The sequence below is a fragment of the Pelobates fuscus genome, chromosome 12 (genome assembly GCF_036172605.1).
Source record: "Pelobates fuscus isolate aPelFus1 chromosome 12, aPelFus1.pri, whole genome shotgun sequence".
NCBI classification, from domain to species: Eukaryota; Metazoa; Chordata; class Amphibia; order Anura; family Pelobatidae; genus Pelobates; species Pelobates fuscus.
Window position 1 is genome coordinate 95,521,710 of NC_086328.1, and position 24,993 is coordinate 95,546,702.

Consider the following 24,993-nt stretch of genomic DNA (forward strand, 5'->3'; position numbering starts at 1 on the left):
ACATACTAATTGCATGACTAAAATCTACCATCACCAACACTACCACAAGACATTTTTACCATTATATGTGTTTTCTACGATACTTTGAGTTTCTCTTTTTGATTACAGAACATTTCAGTACAGTTTAGTAACCCTTGTTCCAGCCCCAGATCAATATGATGTGTTTAACCCCTTAAGCACCAAACTTCTGGAATAAAAGGGAATCATGACATGTCACACATGTCATGTGTCCTTAAGGGGTTAAAATAATCACTGGATTATCTGTTACTAGTGCTTCCATGTGTTTTTTCTTTACATGCTACAGAGACTCGGTATTTAAAGCAACACTCCAAGCACCACAACTAAGAACAATTTAAGAACTTGTGTGCTCTCCTTGGAAACCTTTTGTAGCACTGCATGTCGCTCGATTATCCTGCAAGGAAAATCAAGTTAGCTCCACCAAGCTAAAAAAGGCTGTTTTCATTGGCTGATGGTGTCTGAGCTATATCAGCCAATGAGTGCAGCCTTGTCTTGGGCCTTGCTTATTTAAGTAGTTACATACTCCTGCGAAAGACTGAATGTGTCGTGGGCACCAGTGGGACCCTCTTTGACAATTTACTCTGAGAGGGAGTCAGGGTACTCTTGGCACATTAACACTCCATTAGGCTGCAGTGATTATGGTGCTTGGAGTGTTCGTTTAATGAGATTTTATGTATATAAAAAATGTTTAAACATTGACATTAGTGCTGTATTCATATTTTTTTCTCCAGGAGAAAAAAAACAATTGCAGCTCAACATCTTAATTATCTGAGATCCAAAATGTTCTCCTAGCCTTATCCCACAATGGCATGTTTAGTTTGTTTTCTTTTTCTCATTTAATTTTTTTAATAGCAGATGAGGTTAGGCTACAGCCTGTCCTATTTTTTAGGATAATTTTACTCAAGTGTAATTAAAAAAATATGGCTTTTTGCACCTCTTTGTTAGCTTCATCACCTTACAAACTGTGCTATGACATGGATGCCAAATGCAACTATCAAAAACAGGGTGCCTAAAATGGAGGATGCTTTACACTTACAAATAGGCATTATGTCCCCATTCTGTTTAAAATGGGAAAAGCTAAATCTACCTCAAAAGATATGGGCCCATTTTATTTGCCAGCTTTTTTTTTTTTTTTTTTTAAACAGTGAAACCTTAAAGGGACACTATAGTCACCTGAACAGCTTTAGCTTAATGAATCAGTTTTGGTGTATAGAACATGCCCCTGCAGCCTCACTGCTCAATCCTCTGCCATTTAAGAGTTAAATCCCTTTGTTTATGAACCCTAGTAACACCTCCCTGCATGTGACTTGCACAGCCTTCCATAAACACTTCCTGTAAAGAGAGCCCTATTTAGGCTTTCTTTATTGCAAGTTCTGTTTAATTAAGATCTTCTTATCCCCTGCTATGTTAATAGCTTGCTAGATCCTGCAAGAGCCTCCTGTATGTGATTAAAGTTCAATTTAGAGATTGAGATACAATTATTTAAGGTAAATTACATCTGTTTGAAAGTGAAACCAGTTTTTTTTCATGCAGGCTCTGTCAATCATAGCCAGGGGAGGTGTGGCTAGGGCTGCATAAACAGAAACAAAGTGATTTAACTCCTAAATGACAGTGAATTGAGCAGTGAAATTGCAGGGGAATGATCTATACACTAAAACTGCTTTATTTAGCTAAAGTAATTTAGGTGACTATAGTGTTCCTTTAAGTTGATCTAGAAAACAAAGCTAAAGTTGTTTCTGTTTATTTAAGATTCTATGCAACAAGAGCTATGGCAGAAAAAATGGGCTGCAAATCTTATTGTATTTTACTATTCTAACTGCATTATTGCATATATACGCTTTATTTGTTTTAGAAAAGTAAAAGTAAGGGATACATAAGATTGGTTTTGGGGCACAATATTATTGATTAAACTGGGGAATTAAATTATTTTAAGGATATCATTATACAGATTAGTTTCATAGATTGTTAATGTAATCCTTAAAGGAACAGTCTGCCTGGTGTTCCCTTATGCCAACTTACCTTCCAGAGTTAAGCCATTTTTAAATTGGCTAATAAGTAGTGTCTCCAGGTGCCCATCAGCTGCCTTCTCAACTTACTACTGGCCAGCCATCGCGACCACAGATTAAAAATGAACGTACACTTACAAGCGATGAACAGCCAGTGGTAGGCCAAGAGCATAAGCTAACTGTCGCCCCTTCATGGCTCGAACTAATACTTCCACATTAACTGACCACCAAGTAAGAGGAAGCTGATGGTTTTCTGGAAGCTCTTCATCTCTTTTAAACCATTCAAAAATTGTTTGAAACTAGAAAGTAAGACTGAACCAGGGAACTCAAAGCACCATAACTACTTCATTGACATAAATTACTTATGGTTCCCAAAGTGTTCCTTTTAAAAACAAAACTAATTTAACACAACGGACGATGTGATTAGTTGAATAAAGCAGATCTCATAAAGGCTCATCTAGAATCTTATCAGTTTTAAATTTACTGTCTATAGGAAGACTTGTTTTGTGTACTCATAATTTACCCTGAAATCAGACTCTTTGGTGACGTAGTTAGTATGTTGGATTGTTTAAAAATATGTTTTAGATTTGAGCGCAATTAAAATGAAGCAAGAGGTAATATCAAAAGAGAAAAGCTGGTATTTTTGGAGCAACACAATTAGTTTATCAGTAGGAAAGAAAAAAAGGTTATTTAGAACCTGATGGAATGGTTTCCCCAGTTTAATTATAAAAGGTCACCCTCTGAGGAGTCATTAAGAGCAAGATGGAAAATATAAAATAACCACATAGATCCTCTGTTCTTTATCTCGACTTCTACAAAGTATTATTTAATGTGAAATATGCGCCAAGCCACAAACCAATCTATGCATTTATATAGTGCAAAAACGCTGCTTCTCTATGTCTAACTTCAAACCAACATTTGCTTGGAAAATACTCAGTACAGAGTTTATATAACTGGTTAAACAATTGATATATGGGTTATCTGATGACCTTTGAATTGTCAAAGAAATTGCACATTTTACACCAAAACAGTTAAGCTGAAAAATGGTTGGATTTTAGATTTATTTTCTTATTGTTTTGCTCAACATGTGCAGTTTCCTTTTCAATACTCTGTTCCCAGTTTAGTCAGTAACCTTGTTAGTGATATGGAATAGTTTTGTGATGGCATAGAGGCAAGATAACTTGATGAAAACATGTTGACGAATGGTACAGGACCAGAGCCTGGGTAGGAGACAACACAAAATATGAGTGAGGAGGACTAATTAAAAAAAAATCAGATGATGAAACAAAAATATCTGAATGGCTACCCCACGTGAGAAATCCAAATAAAACCAAAGGCCAGGGGTTCCCAACCCAGTCCTCAAGTACCCCCTACCAGTTCAGGATTTAGGGATTACCCTCTTGTGTCTAATACACCTTAGACACAACTGAGTAACCCCTAAATCGCGGACTGTAAGGGGGTTACTTGTGGACTATGTTAGGAACCCCTGTCATCAGCAATACATTTAAAAAGTAGCAAGAAGTCAAATATTAGTTGTGGGATAAACAGAAGAGGAGTTTAGAAAACTAACAGATCTAGACGTAAAAGGGAGAATTTACTTTAAGAGATGCGAGAGAATGTGGTATAATAAAGTGTTGAATAGATAAATAGAGAAGCAATTGGTTAAACAAACAGTTAAATATGTTGGTGATATGAAGTGTTATTGTAAAAACTGTCATGCTAATTCGTTAAATTCACTTGGGAGCGGTGGAAGATCTGAAAGGGAAATACAAACTTTAGACCAAAACAGTCAAACCGGAAAAATTCTCTCAAATCAGCTATTTTACCAGCTCAAAAATATTGGCCTAAAGTTTGCATTTTTTTTTTGTTGTTGTTGTTGCAAATACTCCACAATTCCAGGTTTAGTAAATAATATGATGGAAATTAATGCTGGATAGTGATGTTTTGCTAAATTGAGATTAAGAGTTTATTTTGAAGTATCCAAAAGATGATGATGGCTCATGAATCCTTAAAGCTTTCCCGCCCCTCTTCCCAACAGCTGTGTGACTGCATGTGATGAATATGTGACAACTCTGTGGCATGCGACGGTCTCTGAAGAAACTGTACATTTCTGCCCATGTTTGGACCACCCCAAGCATGTTCCCTCACATCAACATAATGCTTTATTTTTTTCGGGCCAGGAACACAGCCCCTACAATAACAGCAATGGCAGCTACTGTAACTCCTGCAGCTAGCAAAAGAGAATTCAGGCCATCAAACCCTGATCCCTCTTTCGATCCATTAGAGGCTTCATGCTCCTCCACATTTGCTTTGTTTTCTGTTGATTCAGCTGCTGATGCAGCCTCTGCGGCTGCAGACTTCTTCGGTGTGGGATTTGGATTCTCCTTCTTCTCACCTGTAGCTTTAGTTGTCTTGGCAGATCTAGCTTTAGATTCCATTATGAAATCTCTTTTGGCGCGAGGGCAGTGTTTCTTTGACTCTCCTTATTCTTTTTTTCTCGTGGAGTGTAGAAATGGCAAACTGTATCTTCTGAAACGTTTATTCAGTTGCTTTGTGCACAAGATTCTAATAAAAAAAGAAAAAGCAACAATCACGATCTACATTAATTTGGTGGTGTACTCATATTACTAAAGGATAATACATCAATCGGCTCTATACCTGCACAACATTATCTTGATGTTGCAAACCGATGGGACAGCCAACACATTTAAGATTTTACAATTTGTGGCAACTGATAAATGAATAAAGTTTTTGATTTGTTGAATGATTGTGTGAAACTGTGCCTATTTACAGAGGAATTCCAAATTAAGAAAGTCAATTAAGCAGGGAGAAATTCATGCACAAACTGTGCAAGTGTATTTAACCCCTTAAGGAGCAAACTTCTGGAATAAAAGGGGATCATGACATGTCACACGTCATGTGTCCTTAAGGGGTTAAAATTTTCAGGCTGGGAATGTACAGAAGGGGGAAGGCACAACCACGATGGTGCTTACACATTTTGTGTATCACGGTCACTTCACCAGAAATCAGATGCTGATCGTGCCACTCAGCCAATTAATCAGATTCTGTGTATCGAAATTTTCACAGAACTGACATTAGCCAGACTGGAACTCTAATTCCAAGCTGGCTGATGACATCCAAGTGACGCTGCTGGAGTTAAAGTTACACCTCTGACTGCAGAGTGGTTAAACTCAGTATGTGCAGCTTTTTAAACTGCAATGCTGCACACGCAGACTTTAAGCACCATAACCACTTTAAATCATGGAAGTGGTCATGGTGCTGAGGGTAACCCTTTAATGAAATTTGGAAACAACATATAAAAAGGAATTCCCGATTGATCAAATAAAGCAAATAAAATACAGACAGGCAAAAGGAAAATCTTGCAATGTCACTCCAGGTACAATTAAGGTAGGTATTAAGGTAACTTCAAATCACTGACGTGGTCATGGTGCCTGGAGTAACTCTTTAAACCAATGCTGTGTGAGCCTGTCCTCATAATCTGCAGCCAGGAGACAATTTTACAATACTTTTAGACCAGAAATATCTGATTACATGTGCTAATGCTGAAAATGTACAGTTAGGTCACTCTCTAAAAATCATATAGGCTAGAAATGTCTTGTGTCGTGAGTGTTTTCTGATACTGTGCAGTCAGGAAATTACATACCTTAAACCGTTAAAAGATGTATAATTTGTTGACGTAGCTCTCAGCACCTACTGTTTGGCTTGTTCCTGTCAAATAAAGTTTTGTTATACTTACAAGTCAATGTTTTTAACACTGTAGCACTTGTTGGTGCTATGTAAGTAGTAGGCAGCACAGGCAAGACGCTAACGCATTTCAAGCCTCAGAGGCATTTTATCAGAGCTTATATCTCTGATGAAGTGCCTCTGAGGCACAAACCGCGTTAGTATCTTGCCTGTACTGGCTGTTGCTATGTCCCAGGCTAAATGATGCAATTTTATTCAGCATTCAATAAAGGTACTGTTTTTATACACTCTCTACCCTTGGAAGTCGGCTAATTTTCATATTCTTTTATTGTGATAACTGCATGTTAAACAGATTATGTTCTTTTGCTGAGATAATATTTTTTTCTGAAGGTGCAAACAAACTAAACCTTGCAGTCAGAATGTTACTCTGTGTGTATATATATCTATATATCCCTTAGAGACAAATCATAACATTTAAATTCCTTTCAAAATTGATAGCATCCTCTTATGCCACAGAGATGCGGATACACTCTAAATCAATATATTTTATGTGGCACATTAACCAAAGTCCCAAAGCATATACTCTGACTTAGGCTCCCTTGGGTTCCATCAAGGGCTTTTATAATTTCTATAAATGTACTTTTGTGTGGAGTGCTAGCAAGGGAATTAACTCATTAAATGCAGCCAGAGCTTACATTTCATATGGTGCCAGCTATATAAAGTTTTACTGGATGGGCCGACCTCTATATAAATACGCAAAACAAATGCCCCTGTCGGTAAATCACAAGCTAATTAGGATGTATCTTTCTGCATTATGGGTAATATCTTCCAACTGCATTGCATGCAGACTAAACATGTGCATGTCTAATCAACCCAATTTCCTTATCAAACAAAAAGATTTATTAAATAGAGAAGTATTGGACTAGTTATAATTTTTGTAAATGACATAAAGAAGGAGCTCTGTATATTAATATGGGTAGGGCTTCATAGTCAGAGAGTAAGGGATAGTAATTCGATTACAGAGACGGATACATATATGCATTGAAAGTTATACACCACCGATAGGCCTGTCATTTGTCTAGCTCCTACTGGCCTTGTCCTGCACAATCAGCCTTAAATCATTTCTTCTAAAATGCAGCCTTGACTCCTTGCCAAATGCCCATCACTTAATGTACAGATGTCTATAGACAGATATGACTCAAAACGTATATGTGAATCAAGAAAAAAAACGAAATTTTACTAAAATACAATGTATTCTGAAACTTTTGGCTATGACTGGGTTAATATTATGCAGCCATCTCTAAACTGCAGCTACCGCAGTAAGTCACCTCTGCCAGTGCCCTTCCTCCTATCATCTCGTATCATGTATGATATTGCAATTTGACTCTGTAGTGGCTAGCCTTGGCACTCCAAATGTTAATGAACTACATCTCCCATGATGCTAAGCTAGCTTTTTTGAGAAATTTACAAGATATGTGGGGTTTATTCACCGAACTAGTAATTGTGAATAACTGTCAAAGGGAATAATAAACTAAAAAAAATGAAAGGATTCTGCAGGTCTGCTATATTTTTCCGGCTTGGCTCATTTGGGCTAAAATATGCTTTTCTCTACAATTACCAGAGTAGTGCATAACTAAAAAAATGTAACATGGCTCCTGGGATTTACCATGAATTTGTAATATCGATTCTGTGCAAAGCACAAAAAGACAGGATTTATGTAAACAGCTGCTCGGGACTATGGATAGTGAAGCATCCCACCCATTGATAAACTTTAACCCCTTAAAGGACCACTCTAGTGCCAGGAAAACATACTCGTTTTCCTGGCACTATAGTGCCCTGAGGGTGCCCCCACCCTCAGGGTCCCCCTCCCGCCCGTCTCTGGAAAGGGGAGAAGGGGTAAAACTTACCTTTTTCCAGCGCTGGGCGGGGAGATCTCTGCCTCCGATCCTCCTCCGTTCCGCCCCGTCGGCTGAATGCGCACGCGCGGCAAGAGCTGCGCGCGCATTCAGCCGGTCTCATAGGAAAGCATTATCAATGCTTTCCTATGGACGCTTGCGTGCTCTCACTGTGATTTTCACAGTGAGAATCACGCAAGCGCCTCTAGCGGCTGTCAATGAGACAGCCACTAGAGGATTTGGGGGAAGGCTTAACCCATTAATAAACATAGCAGTTTCTCTGAAACTGCTATGTTTATAAAAAAATGGGTTAACCCTATCTGGACCTGGCACCCAGACCACTTCATTAAGCTGAAGTGGTCTGGGTGCCTAGAGTGGTCCTTTAAGGACCAAACTTCTGGAATAAAAGGGAATCATGACATGTCACACATGGCATGTGTCCTTAAGGGGTTAAAAGGGGCTTTTCATCAAAACTACTTAAGATTAAAAGATTCCCTCAAAACTAATAGCTTGGCCTACATTTTGTAGATCACCAGTTAATTCCCTCTACAAAGCATAGTGTATCAGCCCTCCTAATTTATGTTGTAGTTAATAAACAATCAAGCCCTGAAGCATAGCATTATAATATGCCCCCAAATTAAACAAAAAACCATGGTAATTATAATAATAATTATTAGTAGTAGTAGTATTGCAGAAAATATATACATTTAATATGTTTTCATGGCTTGTCATTGAAATTGAACTGCTAATAACAGCTAAATATTACATATATACTACCTAGGGTATCAGAACAAGAAATATTAGAATTACATAATTACCTGTACAATAAGGTTTTATTGTAACTGAGCCAACAAACCTGTTATTGTGCCTGTATTAACTGACCTTTGTAAGTTTAGACCTAATAAGGGAGCAAATATTCAACAATACAAAAAAATCTGAATTAGAAACTCTGCAGTGATAATGCAAAGTCTCAATGTTTCCTATTTATAATTTCATTTTATATCCCTCTACCTAGATATAAATGATAATAATGATATTGGGGCAGTATAAACAGACATATAATGGTAGCATTGCAAATATTAATAGTAATATTGGGTTTTTGTTCTCTAAAATATGACATTACTAACCATAATTTCCATTATTACACTATTTGGATATATAAATGTATATAAATATTTAAATGCATTACCTCCTTGTTTGGTCCTTAACTGATGCTCTGTAGGAACGAGCTAGGGAGTTTCCCACAATGCATTTCACCGTGGTGCAGGCAAAAGTGGGGGTTAGGGGCGTGGCCGTCCTAACTGAAGAAGGCGGGATGATAAAGGTGGAACGTACCAACAGTAATAACGGAGGGGGGGGGGGAGCTTATATTTTAAGGTCATTTTTTGCTTCTGTGGCGAAGTAATCGTTGCAGGAGACATGTTTCAGAAACTTAAAACTCGAGAGGAGACAAGCGAGACGCTATTTACGTAGCACGGGCGTCCGGTTTACGCTTTTAAAATTTCCACGCACATAATGGATGTCACCTTGCCAAGCGTACAAGGGGAAACGAAGGATGACTCATGATCCGTAACGTCAGGGAGCCGTCACTGTTGCCATGGAAACCGTTGCTTGGTGATAACATTTGCTAGGCCTGGAGATGCTATGGAAGCCTGGCTAGAGTGTTCACTATATTATACTATTATTATTTTGGGGGCATATAGATGGCACTAATTTATTCCACAGCGCTTTACAGTATTATATTATATGGCAAAGTATGCTGCGTGTGCTCTTTTTCGCTTTTTATTTTACTTTTACAAACATCACTTTATTCTATGAAATAAAAATGTTATAAATGTTAAACAAGTTTCAAAAATACCAACTCGTTTTCTTTCTTTTTGCTTTTCTCAATAGTGTTTCTTCTGTTAGTGATACCGGAGAAACTGACGGAAGCAAAGCACAGAGAGATGGACACAGGTTTCTTCAGGAAGGAAGAGATTCTTTATTGGATCACCGATCGGGACTCAGAGGGACTAACGTCACCAAAATACAGCAAGTTCTGAGCCCCGGACAATAGTGCAGGCTCCTTATATAGGCACATAACTCCTCCCATATTAAGCTCCACCCGCACATTCTCTTGACCAATCAATACAAATAAGAATTAACTTCCTGCTTGACCGCATGGCCTGTCCAGCACAATGGAGGAGGGGAATACTACATCCTGTATTCTTGCACATGCTCCGTACACTACTGATCGTATCTTGCCTCGTGCAACCAACTGATCGATACGTCAGCATATGCACGTACACATGCCACGTGGTAATCTCGGCCTACTAAATTTATTTTTACCGAGATTCCACCACATTCCCCCCTTTGATGCCTCTTGATATTTCACAATTACTTGAGGCATCACTTAACCTTAGTTTGCATACACCGCAAGTTACCTTGAACCAGACCAGACTTATCTTATGATGTGAATCTTCAACACTCATCTTCCTGCATTGGTTCTCCCTGATCTAGAGCCTCATATTTATAAATTGCCATTATCTGTGCAGCAGCCTTCCTCTCTGCTATATTTTCTATCAGGCTTTGCACAGACCTAACTACTAAGGGTATAAGACACGGCAGGAGTAGACACAACATTAAAATCAGTAGGACTCCACCTACCACTGCCTTAAGCCCTCCAAACCACTCATACCAGCTACCAAACCAACTACTTGGATTATACCCTTTCCATACCTGAGTAGGCACATGCGCTAGTTTAACCATATGGCTAGTAAGCTCAGCTATTGCTTGCCCTTCGTCATCTATTTGAAGACAGCAATTGCTCAGGTTAAACTTCCCACATACACCTCCCTCTACTGCCAAAAGGTAATCCAAGGCTAATCTATTTTGGTAGACTGCTGTCCTCATCCTGGTATTATGCTTCGCTAGAAGATTGAGCGCTTGTGATGTCTCGTTAGTAATAATCTCAACCACCGCCTTTAATCTTATAATACGGTTGAGCATATAAATAGGGGTTCTATAACCAAAGGTACCATCTTCTGCCCACGTGGCTGGCCCATAATAATCTATAGTACGCTGGGGAGGCCATTCATTATCTTCCCAGGCGCCTATCTCTATGGGTCCCCTTTTCTTCCTATGATTCACATCATACACTTTAACACCTAAAGTCTCACCTGTTTCAATAGGTAACAAGAAGAAGGATGGTTTGAGCATACCCAACACACATGCCCCTTCCCAGTCCTGTGGCAACTCCGAATAGGCTTTCTTACCACAGATCCAGTACAAATTTGCTGGGGCTCTCCAGGTAGATGTGATGGATAGATCAAACCACACATCCTTTAAATTGGCGTATCTAGCAAACGGGTTAGATGGTTCTGAGACATTTGAAGCCGACCACCAAGTTGTATTCTTTGTATCATCATCATAAGCTTTTTGCCCTAGACAAGTTAATTCTCCTACAGAAGTATTATACATCATTCCTTTCCTTGCTATGCAAACATAACCTATGATGGAGGTCTTTAATCTCCACTCAGATTTACCTCTAACACTCATATGATAATCGGCTTGTGTAGATATTAATTGGTCAACTGCCTCAGAACCGGACATTACCTCCTTTGCTTCCCAAGGCCATTGGTCTCCCATGTTAGTACCTCCACACACATAGCAGTTGGTAACATTAAGACTACCGGCAATACTTTCGGCTAAATCAATGAACAGGTTTTTAGCATTATGGGGGATCTTATTATCTATACTCATCTCTTCATAAAAGGAATGGTATACTTGATGAGTTTGGGAGGATACCGTATCAGTCTCTATCCCTATAAACAATACTGTCCCAGGATCTAAACCCATCCCATATATTTGAAACCCAAATAAATTACCATACTTGTCTAAGAACTTGTCGGGGTTATTTATAAGTATATGGACTGGATTGCATTCCATAGACTTACAATATGGGCTGGTAGGCAACTTAGTCACTATCATGTCCTTGTCTACTGTCTGTCCCCAAGTTGCCCACCCCACACAAGACCAATATGGGCAAAAGTTATAATCTCTATTTGGGCATCTAGGACTCACATATTTATTTTTACTACTGGGACAAATATATTTATCATTAGACCCATACGTCCTCTCCCATCTAAGATCCCCACATACATTCCACGGCTTTCTACCACTTGAAATCGCCTTACACGCATCAAATAGCAGAACACCCGAAGAATGTACGGATTCTAATACTGTCTTGTTAATTAGGGTCCCCTGAGGATCTCCATTCCTGAGAGTCAACCAAATTGTACGAGATTGATACTCCGGACTGAAGCACTTAGGTTCTCCTACTCCTAAATGGCACACACTATATTCTATATTTAGGTATCCACATCTTGATACATCTCCTTTACACTCGTATTGTGAATGCCAAATTAGGGTTTGGGAAATATGGTTACCTGTTCTTGTAGTCTTAATGCATACCTCACAGCTAGGAGTGTCGGTACCTCTACCTTCCTGAATATAAAAATACACATAAATAAACATTATCAAGAACACATCTTTCGTCGTCATCCTCAGTCTTCGTCCGTGCGAAGGCACCTCAGCTTCCAGGATGTAAGGGCTGCAGGGAATGGAGTTCTGCTCTTCTTCACAGGAGTCCCTTCGAGACTTTCCCTGGCTTATATACTATACGTCGGTGGGCGGACAGGCTTTATTATGGCCCTCTCACTCACGCACCAAATCTCTGAAACAATAAAATTTTGTAATCCACAAAGTTCCTCGTCACTCCGACTGAGTCGTGCGTTTTAACCGGATCTTGCAGGGATTCTCTGGATCTGCTGTAACTTGCCAAGAATCGACTGCTGCTGGTTTAACCCTGGAGTGATGTATCCACGGAGTCACTTCGGCTACTTTTATCGCTGTAGGGGTAGACAAAAGAACAACATAAGGACCTCTCCACTTGGGCCCTAACGGTACATTATTCCACTCTTTAATCCACACTTGGTCTCCTGGATGGTAACTATGAACTGGGGGATAAATATTCACAGGTAATCTATCTTGTACCCATTTCTGTACCTCCTCCATAGTCTTACCCAACTCTACAACCTGCTGCCGGGTAATTCCTTCTCCCAACTGACTCAAGTCCCCCCTTAAGTTACCAAGTACGGGAGGTGGTCGCCCATACATGATTTCAAAAGGAGAGAGGCCCATCCTTCTGGTAGGGGTACTGCGGATTCGCAATAGAGCTATGGGTAAGAGAACGTTCCATTTAAGTTGGGTTTCCTGACACATTTTAGCCAACTGATTCTTAATAGTTCTATTCATTCTCTCTACCTTACCAGAACTCTGGGGTCTATATGCCGTATGAAGCCTCCACTTTATACCAAGCATATGAGTCAGTTGTTGTAGGCACTGATGAAAAAAAGCTGGACCATTGTCCGATCCTATAGAGCAGGGTAGTCCATATCGGGGTATTATTTCTCGTAGCAGGAATCTCACAACTTCTCCTGCTTTCTCTGTACGAGTAGGACATGCTTCTACCCAGCCTGAATAGGTGCACACAATTACCAACAGGTAACGATGTCCACCCGATTTAGGCATCACTGTATAGTCAATTTGTAAATCGGACATGGGGAGTCCCCCCATAAACTGGACTCCTGGTGGCTTTACTGGTCCTTGCCTTGCATTATTTTTAGCACACGTTACACATCTTCGTACAATGGCCTGAGTCAAGTTGGACAATCTTGGTATGTAGAAATGTTTTCTGAGAGATTCTTCTGTGCTGTCTCTCCCAGAATGTGTCCCGTTGTGATAGTTTTGGACAATTTCTACCGCTAGTGATGCTGGAATGACTATTCTTCCATCTTCTAACTGATACCATTTGTTCTCCAAATACTTTCCAGGTTCAGTCTTTAACCACTCCTCTTCTTGAGCTGTATAAACTGGAGTCCATTGAGACAGTGGAGTTGGTATAAGGGCAGCTATATGCCCCACATATTCCTGTCTTCCCGATTCAGCGGCACGCTTAGCTGCACTATCTGCCATCCGATTTCCTTTGGTTACATCACCATCTCCTCTCAGATGCGCTCGACAATGTATGATACCGACTTCTTTCGGCTCCCACACTGCTTCCAATAGTTGTAGGATTTCAGCTGCGTACTTGATTTCTTTGCCTTCTGAATTCAATAGTCCTCTTTCTTTATACAAAGCTCCGTGGGCATGAGTGGTTAAAAACGCATATTTGGAGTCCGTGTAGATGTTCACTCTTAAACCTTCAGCCAATTGTAACGCTCGTGTCAGTGCTATCAATTCTGCCTTTTGTGCTGATGTTCCTTTCGCCAGTGGCCGAGCTTCTATCACCTTGTCTATTGTTGTTACTGCATATCCTGCATAGCGGATCCCTTCTTTCACATAACTACTGCCGTCGGTGTAATATTGAACATCGGGGTTCTGGATGGGAAAATCACGAAGATCTGGTCTACTTGAAAATACTTCATCCATTACTTCCAAACAATCATGTTGACTTTCAGTAGGTTGTGGCAAAAGGGTAGCTGGATTTAAGGTGTTTACAGTCTCTAAATGCACTCTTGGGTTTTCACACAACATTGCTTGATACTTGGTCATACGGCTGTTACTAAACCAATGATTTCCTTTGTAATCCAACAACGTCTGTACTGCATGTAGGACTCGTACATAAAGTTCTTGACCCAGAGTGAGTTTATCGGCTTCAGCTACTAGCAGGGCGGCTGCAGCTACGGCTCTTAGACAAGGTGGAAGTCCGCTGGCCACTGCATCCAGTTGCTTAGACATGTAGGCAACAGGTCTTTGCCATGATCCCAAGTACTGTGTCAATACTCCCACAGCCATTCTTCTTTGCTCATGTACATACAGGTAGAATGGTCGTGTGTGATCAGGTAGACCTAATGCTGGGGCACTCATCAAAGCCTTCTTCACATCTTCAAATGCCGTTTGCTGTTCTTGAGTCCATAAGAAGGGGTCGTGCTCTGTACCTTTGATAGCTGCATACAGAGGTTTTGCCAGTATCGCGTAGCTGGGAATCCATATCCTACAGAAGCCTGCTGCCCCCAAGAATTCTCGCACTTGTCTTCTATTCTTGGGTATCGGTATTTGGCACACAGCTTCTTTTCTCTCTGGCCCCATAATTCTTTGACCTTCAGAGATATGGAATCCCAGATATTTGACAGTTGGCAAGCACAACTGAGCCTTCTTTCTAGACACCTTGTATCCTGCCTTCCAGAGAATGTGTAATAGATCGTGCGTTGCTTGCTGACATATTTCTTTTGTAACTGCTGCTATCAACAAGTCATCTACATACTGTAACAATACACACTCTCCTGGGATGGACTCGAAATCCAGTAGATCTTGACTTAGAGCTGAACCAAATAGGGTAGGTGAATTTTTAAACCCTTGGGGCAGTCTTGTCCAGGTCATTTGGCGTTTTGAGCCCGTTACAGCGTTCTCCCATTGGAAAGCGAAAATACATTGACTTTCTGCAGCAATTCGGAGGCAAAAGAAGGCATCTTTGAGGTCTAAGACTGTAAAGTAAGTAGCCCCGCCCGGAATTAAAGCAAGCAGGTTATATGGATTGGGTACAACTGGATGTATACTAACAACCGCATCATTGACTGCTCTCAAGTCCTGCACAGGTCGATACTCATCTGTACCGGGCTTTTGAACAGGCAGCAATGGGGTGTTCCAGGGGGAAGTACAGAATTTTAGGATACCATACCGTATGAACTTATCCAGATAAGATTGGATGTTCTTCTTAGCCTTCTGCGGGATGTGATATTGTCTTAGGCTCACTGGATAAACCCCAAGTTTTAGTTCGATTTTAATAGGTGGAATATTGCGGGCCAGTCCTGGTGGGTTGTTCTCTGCCCAAACTCCTGGTATGTTGAATAAGGACTCATCACTCCTAGGGTTTTGGCTAGTCAACGCTGTATAAAGTCGCCACTCTTCTTCCTTTGGTACGGATAATGTCATAATACCTGAAGGTCCATTAAACTTTAAGGATGTTGTTCCATTTGGTAGGAACGTAATCTGCGCTTGTAATTTAGATAGCATATCACGTCCCAGCAATTGGACTGGACATTCAGGCATATAAAGGAATTGATGTTTTACTACGTGGCCTCCCAATGTACAGAGTCGACTTTTAAGAACCGGTTTTTCAGCACTTCTTCCAGTTGCTCCTATTACAGTAATAGTCCTTCCAGATGGAGGAGCAACTAGATTAGTCACCACTGAATGTTGAGCACCAGTGTCGATCATGAACGCACTCCTTTTTCCCCCTATTGATACATCGACCATAGGCTCCGCTCGACCAAGGGGGATGGAGCCCGGTCGGTATCAATACTCCTCCATGACCGTGTCAGCCAATCCTACAAAGTCCCTGCCTTCTCTATCGCGGGACCTTTGCACTGCTGGGAAATACCTATCTTCCCTAACACTTCCTCTGTTCCCATTGCTCCCTCCGGGGCCTCCTCTACCTCTCGCTCTGCCTCTAAAGTTTCCATAACCTGCCCTGGGTTGGTCTCTCTCGTACTGCTCTCTTTGTGGACACTCGTTCCTCCAATGCCCTTCTTCCTTGCAATACGCGCACTGATTCCTACTCAAAGGCTCCCTATTCCATCTACTATCGCCTCTATCTGGGCCCCGTCTATCTACGCCTGCGATTGCTACCGCTAGCATATCTGCCTTTCTACGCATCTTGCGCTCTTCCTCTTTCTTACTTTCTGTTTCCCTGTTCATGTATACTTTATGCGCTACCTCCATTAGTTGGGTGATAGACATACCTGCAAACCCTTCTAACTTCTGTAGCTTGCGCTTAATATCTCCGTAAGCTTGGCTGACAAAGGCGGAGTTCACCATTCGGGAATTATCTGCGTCTTCCGGATTAAAGGGGGTATACAAGCAGTATGCCTCCAATAATCGGTCATAAAAGACACTGGGCGCTTCATCACTTTTCTGAATCACCTCAACTGTCTTCGACATATTAATGGCTTTCTTTCCTCCAGCTTTCATGCCAGCAATTATAGCGTCTCTATAGGCTTTAAGTTGGACCATATCTGCGCCATTAACATTCCAGTCGGGATCGGTGTTAGGATAATGTGTTGCGGCCCATGCTGATGGATTGGCTTGATTCAAAGCACGGGCTTTATCCTCTAGCGCTTTAATGGCCGCTTGGTTAATCCTTGTCCTTTCCTCATTGTTAAACAAAGTCATTAATAACTGCTGGCAATCAGCCCATGTCGGGTTATGTGTCTGAACTATCGAGGTGAACAGATCGGTCATAGCTTGTGGTTTCTCAGTATACGAGGAATTGTGGGTCTTCCAATTCAAGAGATCGGTAGTCGTGAACGGGACATATACGAAGACTGGGTCAGCATGTGCCATTTGACCTGCGGCATCGATATAGGCTGACCCGGGATTCAGACGAAGAGGCATCTGATAATGTTTTAATTGTTGGGTACCGGTCAGTTGTCGGGTTAGTATGGGGCTACGTGGAGGGGCGTCAGTTAGAGGTTCCGGTCGGGGGGTAATAAAGCATGAGGATGTGGGAGCTTGGTTTTGGGAAAAAGTAGTAAATAAAACACTTCGAGCCGAGCTAGAAGAAGCTTGACCGGAAGTCTGAAGTGGCGCCAAATCAGGATATTCAGATCTAATGGGGGTTGGTTCTGGTTCCGGAAGGGGAGATTTAGTACGAGAGGGGGTGGATTCTGTACTGGAGGAGGAAGCGGAAGTGGATGAGGGCAATGAGGGAAGGGGTGCAGGACTTCCTGCATTTGCGTCACTTCCTCTTAAAGGAAAGTAAGGGGGCGGCAAAGGGATCTCGGACTCAGGGGGCGTGTCCAAAATGCGCCTAACACCAGTCCTAGTGGACAAACAAGTCCTAGCCACCATGAGGCGACATTGCTCCTCGTGGCATGTCTGAATCCATGTTGGCGAGTCATTTACGGCCTGTCTCCAACAATCAATATAAGGAAACTGCCCGTAAAGTTCAGGCCTACCCGATACAGCCACGTGTAAGCGCTGTACCAGAGTTGGATCCAAACTGCCACGTGGCGGCCATGCCGCAACCAAAGTAGGCCACTCCCTAGTACACAAAGTGACCAAACGTACAGGAGACATTTTAACCCCAAAATCACATGTTTTGAATCCCTTTTTAAAATTCTTCACCATACAACCTAAGGGATCCGGAATCGTTGACTGCGACGCGCCCATACTTATCAATGGAACGTCGTTGACAACGAATACTATGCACGATTACTATCAAAAATCTAGTGGGTTCCAAATTTACACGCCTTCCCACTTAGCCAAGATAGGTTGAGAGCTAGCGAACCGAATTTACACAGGCGCCGCTTAGTCTCCCGGTCCCTCCGACCTAGCGAACGTAATATACACCCTAGAACGCTAGTCTAGACAAGACACCGGTGTCCGGCTAGGGCTATTTACACAGGACCCCGCCTGACTAACAAATCAAACGGTCTGACTAAAGAGCATTCGATTGAGCGGTGCGCCTTCGCTCCTTCCCTCCGACAGAGGGGGCAGATTCCATACACAAATAACCCCTTATGGGCCTACCGCACAATCGGTATACCCCTAGTGGGTCTGCCGTCTAAAACAGCAGTTGTCTTACCTCCTCGTTCCTGAACCTGAGTTCACACTCATCGACGGGGACACCCCAGCACTTCTTACGTAGAGACCGATGATCTCCTGGACAACAGACCAGTGGCGCCGAGACGAAGGGAGGTCCACGCAGAAGTTCAGGGGTGCAGCCGTAGAGAACGTGGGCAAAGATAGACCGTCTCACGCCTCTGCCTCTCAGCTACCGTTGAACGATGAGCTTCCCGGCCAATGCACCAAATGATACCGGAGAAACTGACGGAAGCAAAGCACAGAGAGATGGACACAGGTTTCTTCAGGAAGGAAGAGATTCTTTATTGGATCACCGATCGGGACTCAGAGGGACTAACGTCACCAAAATACAGCAAGTTCTGAGCCCCGGACAATAGTGCAGGCTCCTTATATAGGCACATAACTCCTCCCATATTAAGCTCCACCCGCACATTCTCTTGACCAATCAATACAAATAAGAATTAACTTCCTGCTTGACCGCATGGCCTGTCCAGCACAATGGAGGAGGGGAATACTACATCCTGTATTCTTGCACATGCTCCGTACACTACTGATCGTATCTTGCCTTGTGCAACCAACTGATCGATACGTCAGCATATGCACGTACACATGCCACGTGGTAATCTCGGCCTACTAAATTTATTTTTACCGAGATTCCACCACATTAGCTACTTACATAGGTACTATAACTTCAAACTAGACTGAAAAGTTATTTTTATATTTTACAAATTATATTACCTTAGTTTTGAATTATCCAAAAATCTGTTTTCTATAGTGTTAGGCTCTAAGAATTGTACAGGGTCTGTAACCCTTGAGCTAAAAAATAATAATAAACTAATCCAACCTTATACAAAAGAAAGGACAATTTGGCCCTGTATTAGGGTGTGCCTGGCTCACCCCCTGCGCACACTTATGCCTGGGCTTGACAATGACCTCCCAGAGGTCACAACATTGCCTAGTTAACCAAATGGCTGAATAGACTCCACTTCTAACACAATTTGACCGTCATTTGTTTTCTGTAATTTGAGAACATTGAGATGAAGGCCTTCTCTTGACAGTTTAGGATTAATATCTTCTGCCACACTAAATCTAAACCTGGGGGCGTGGGGACATAACACTAAACTGGCGAACCAGTCACTTGCTGTTGGCAGATCAGCTGAGGGAACTACCCAGCCAACTTAAAGCTTTGTGGTTGCACTGGGGCCTGCATGTTGTTGGGGCCCATTGGGTGTTCACTTAGGGACACTCAATGGGCATCTCTGATCAGGGGCCCAGCTGTGCGCCGTGTCTCTTTAACAGCAGCACAGGACCCCTGTTAGACAGTTCTGGGAGGAAGTGAGAGCAGATCAGATAGAGCCGAGGGAGGACTGGATACAGAGAGGCGGCACACTGAGAAAAGAGCAGACTCCCAGTAGCTCCAGACTCCCATCATCCTCAGTCTGCAGACTGGACGCCAGGGAAGCCACCCACTTGCACCCAAAAGGTTTGGAAACAGGAGGGTGGCCAAAAGTCTGGAAATAATTACTTGTGTTTGTATCAGTGTGTGTATCTGTCAGTGTGTATATGTATCTGTGTCAGGGTTTATCTGTATGTGTAATCCCCGACACGCGCACGCACACACACGCGCGCACACACACACTTTACAAATTATTTACACCAATGACAATAGGAACTAGGATGGAATACCAGAGCTCTGACTGAGGAATGTAAATTAGATTGAGCGAGTTATTTCTGGGGGTCCTGTGTTCTTATCCCCTGTCAGGACACAATAGCCTTGGACATTCCAAGGGAAAGGCTAGTTCCACCCATCCCCCTAATTCTCTGGATTTTCTTTTCTTAAGGCATATAATGCAGCTGAGACTACACCTATAAATTTACCAATTATGTCACAGTCTTGTACATTCATATTACATAGTTACATAGCTGAAAAGAGACTTGCGTCCATCAAGTTCAGCCTTCCTCACATATGGTTTTGCTGTTGATTCAAAAGAAGGCAAAAACCCAGTCTGAAGCGCTTCCGATTTTGCAACAAACTAGGAAAAAGTCCCTTCTTGACCCCAAAATGGCAGTCAGATATCTCCTTGGATCAAGCAGCTATTACCCCACTAATTATAAATTATATCCTGTATGTTATGTTTTTGGAAGTATTTATCCAATTACTGTTTAAACATCTGTATAGAGTCTCAGAGAATTCCATATCCTTATAGTTCTTACTGTAAAAAAAACAAACTTTCCTTTGCCTTAGATTAAATCTCCTTTCTTCCAGCCTAAATGCATGACCTTGTGTACTACGTATTGCCCTGTTTATGAATAGATTTCCAGATAATGGTTTGCACTGGACCCATATATATTTGAATAATGTTATCATAACCCCTCAGAAGCACCATTTTTTCCAAACCAGATAAAACCATGCTGATTATTGCTGCTAATAAAGTTCTTCCCAATAAATTCCTGAATATTATCCCTTAATAGCCCTTCAAATATTTTCCCAGTCACAGAAGTTAAGCTAACAGGTCTATAATTTCCAGGCAAGGATTTTGAACCCTTTTTAAATATAGGAATGACATCTGCCTTCCTTCAATCCTCCGGTACAATAGCTGAAACAAAAAAAAGATTAAATACAGAGGTTCACTTATTTCCCCACTTAGCTCCTTAAGCACTAGTGGATGAATACCGCCAGGCCCCGGAGCTTTATTTACAATAATTTTCTTTAACTGCTGTAGCACCTTGTCTTGAGTCATCCAAACACAAGTTATCTGCAAGTTTTTGCAGCTATCATTTGCATATTTCTTGCCATGGGATCCTCATTAATATATATTGAAGAAAAATAGTTACCGTATTTATCGGCGTATAACACGCACCGGCGTATAACACGCACCTCATTTTTAGAAAGAAATTCCAGGAAATTTCCCCCCCTCCCATAGTATTCCCCCCCCCCTCATCCCATAGTATTCCCCCCTCATCCCATAGTGTTCCCCCCTCATCCCATAGTGTTCCCCCCTCATCCCATAGTATTCTCCCCCCCCTTTCCATAGTATTCCCCCCCTCCCATAGTATTCTCCCCCCCCTTTCCATAGTATTCCCCCCCTCCCATAGTATTCTCCCCCCTCCCATAGTATTCTCCCCCCCTCCCCTCCCATAGTATTCTTCCCCTCCCCTCCCATAGTATTCTCCCCCCTCCCATAGTATTCTCCCCCCCTCCCCTCCCATAGTATTCTCCCCCTCCCATAGTATTCTCCCCCCTCCCCTCCCATAGTATGCTCCCCCCTCCCCTCCCATAGTATTCTCCCTCCTCCCCTCCCAGAGTATTCTCCCCCCCTCCCCTCCCAGAGTATTCTCCCCCCCTCCCCTCCCAGAGTATTCTCCCCCCTCCCCTAGTATTCTCCCCCCTCCCCTCCCATAGTATTCTCCCCCTCCCCTCCCATAGTGTACTTTCCCCCCCTCCCCTCCCATAGTGTACTTTCCCCCCCTCCCATAGCGTACTTTCCCCCCCTCCCATAGTGTGCTTTCCCCCCCCCCCTCCCCTCCCATAATTACTTACCTGTCCTGAAGCGTGGGCCGGCTTCACAGCGCGCACACTTCCTTTCAGTCCTGCCGGAAACCGGAACCTGAAATTAAAGTTCCTGTACCGCGGTGCGCGCTGTGAAGCCGGCCCACGCTTCAGGACAGGTAAGTAATTATGGGATATCGGCGTATAACACGCACCCACGATTTTCCCCCTATTTTCAGGGGAAAAAAGTGCGTGTTATACGCCGATAAATACGGTATTTAAAACTTCTGTCTTTTCCTGGTCTACATTAACTTACAGACCCATCTCTGTTTCCAGTGTACCTACACTTTTAATTGTTTTTTTTTTTTTTTAATTGCTATACCTGTACTTGAAAAATTTTGGGGTTGGTTTTTGCATTCTTTGGCTATTCATTTCTCATTTTCTAGTTTAGGCACTTTCATTGCCTTTTTGCAAGCATTATTGGCTTCCTTATATCTTATATAGGATGCCTCTGATTTGTCCGATACAAGGATGCTTCTGATTTGTCCGATTTAAATGCTTTTTTCTTATTTTTAATCTCTTGTTTTTCTTCTCTACTATGCCACATTGGTTTTAATTTGTTTATTTTATATTTATTACCCAATGGTACATACTGAGAAATGTACCTTTATAATATTTGTTTGAAGAGCTTCCATTTATCCTCAGTGTTTTTTTTGACTTTTTTTAAATTATACGTTTTAGTATACCCCATGTGCTTTTGCTTTTTAGAGATTATTTAAAAAAAATAAAAAAATGGGGGGGCGGGGCCGGGCCGCCGAGCTGAGCGGTCGCAGGACAGCTCGGCTCCTGCAGAATGGTCCACAATTAGCCTACAAATCGAGAATTTTGGGGAGAAATACCCGAGAATTACTGTGACCCTCGACGGAATCGGGCTGCCCGAGCTGAGGAGAGGCTTGCTCTCGTGGTTTTAGTCCCTCGGAGGATGGGGCCCGCTGCAACAGGCGGGACCTATGCTGGCGGTGAGTGAAGCGGACGGCCGCCGCAACGCTATCCCGCCCGACGGAGCCTGACACAAATCGATAGTCTGCGGACCCGGCCCTGTTTCCCCCCCCACTGGACCGGGGGGGTGATCCCGGTCCAAACTACACTGAGCCAGGCCATACAGCTCTCTGTGCAACCGCCGACATGTAGCCCAGGACCCACACACAAAATGGCGACGACCATGTGCGCGGAACAGGCAACCTTGACCACTGGCATACTGGCAGCCATCACTCACTCACTCTTGCACTAGGGGCTATAACAAGCAAAGACACACACAGCTGGAGATACCTCTGACACCTGATACGAACCAACTGCCACCCGTGTGGATATAGCAGTCGGGAGGCCCGCTCACTCTTCATCTGAGCCGGGCGCTCACATGGGGGAATCCCCCCCACAGCCGGCCATACACCCAGGGAGAAGCCTGGAAACTGGTGGAACCCTGGGCCCACGGACCTGATGATGGGTCCAATGGCGAAGGGCGCGAGCACCCACACAGGCCTCAGGCCGAAGCCAAGCGGCCCTCGAAAGCTGAGACGCCACTACAGGGAACATGGCATAGTACCACCCGCCCACAGAGACCGCCGGAGGAACCGAGCGCAATAACACCAGACCCCAGCGACGACCGATCTTGGGGCAAGACGAAGCACAGCAGCCTAGAGCTGGGAAGCCTCTCACACCATCACCCGTAATGCGGCAAGGACTATCTCCAACCCACACACTGGTCTGCCGGGAAACGAAAGGGATGAACTGCTGCAGCTTGCTACCACTCATATCTCCCTACTTACTGCATAGTATACTACTATTCATGATGAACTGTTGCTGTTGCCGGACAGACTGAAACGCTCTCATAAGCCTGCATGTCTCAAACTTGAATGTAACGTTATTGTTTTAATTTTAACCTGTCTCCCGCTACCTAGCATATATAGCTCCTACTTAATGGTTCAGAGTACGTAATGTCAGCTAATCGCATATGGTCATAACTGCTAACCGAACATACATGATTCGATAGGCATGCGGTAATAAGCTACTGCCCTATCATACCTTTAACGCATTAGCCTTGAATTTTTGACATGTGATCGTTTTAACCTATGTGATGTTTTCGCTTATGGTTCTTCGCACTATTATCCTTACTGCTAGGACCTCACCTATTGTTTACTAACTATGTGCCTAAGCCTTGTATAGACCACCGCTACCCTCTTACAGTCTAACAGAATAGGCATTGATATTAGCTACAACACGCGTGTGTTAACATAACTTAAAAAATGAAGCATTCTCACTCAGGAAATGTATTATCTTACGCTACCGATGTACTTACCTCCTAATGTAACCCATTTTTACATTTCCCTCTCTTTGTTTCTGTACCCCGACTAATATGCTTCAATAAAAGAAAGATTTACAAAAAAAAAATGTACCTCTTGACATTGTTTCCAACAGACGTCTTATGCTATTTTGTGCATTTTAAATAAGCACACTAGGGTTAGATACCAGTGAAAAAGTGTTTTAAATGCCTGTTTTTTCTGGTTCACGCAAATGATTAAGGTAAATGTGGCTTTTCATATATTGGACCAATCCAAGACTTCCCCTTGTGGTCCAAAGAACCTCTTCAAAGCCGATGCTTGTTTGGGTATTAGAGATAGATTTCAGAGAACGATGGACAAGTAGATATTTGAAATTTGACCTGATTAGATTGGTGCCTACATACCAGTTCATTTCTATGTTTCTGAGTGTTGTTCTGTGGGGTAGTGAAAAAAAACATAATATCTTAATAGATCAATAGATGTCAGACATATTGTATGGTACTTCATTAGGGAGTTGATTAAATGGAATAAATTGGCCATGGTTGAAGAAATGATGGTAACGCCACAATAAAGCATAGCCATACCTACAATATAACTCCAGGTTAATGTTACTCATTATCGGCCCAGTTATAACATGTGAGTACAGGGGAGAAAAAATCAAATCGTTTTATACCACCCCTTTTCGCTAACCCAATTTATGGATCCATGTTCAAACTAAGACTATCAGAAGGCCCTCACGTCCTTCATATAGAATGTCCCACATACTGAGCTGAAATTATGCATTACCATTCTAAAGGCATGCAAAGCATCCTGAGAATCAAGGTTTTGCAACATCTGGAGATCTACCTTTTGTGCAACACTTACACTAGAGTGTTTAATTATTTAGGTGACTGACCCTCCTCCAATCACATGGG

The 24,993-nt window shown here is 42.4% G+C and overlaps 2 long non-coding RNA genes across 2 annotated transcripts in view; one reads left to right on the forward strand and one right to left on the reverse strand.

The window, feature by feature from the left end:
- The window catches only part of LOC134578261 (uncharacterized), a 550,797-nt gene that overhangs the window by 395,544 nt on the left and 130,260 nt on the right, over nt 1–24,993 (forward strand). The window lies entirely within an intron of this gene.
- LOC134578645 (uncharacterized) lies at nt 2,819–8,972 on the reverse strand. The gene is made up of 3 exons (XR_010086116.1): nt 8,814–8,972; nt 5,689–5,753; nt 2,819–4,589 (listed from the first exon to the last, which is right to left on the reverse strand). It is a non-coding gene; the product is annotated as an uncharacterized LOC134578645 (long non-coding RNA).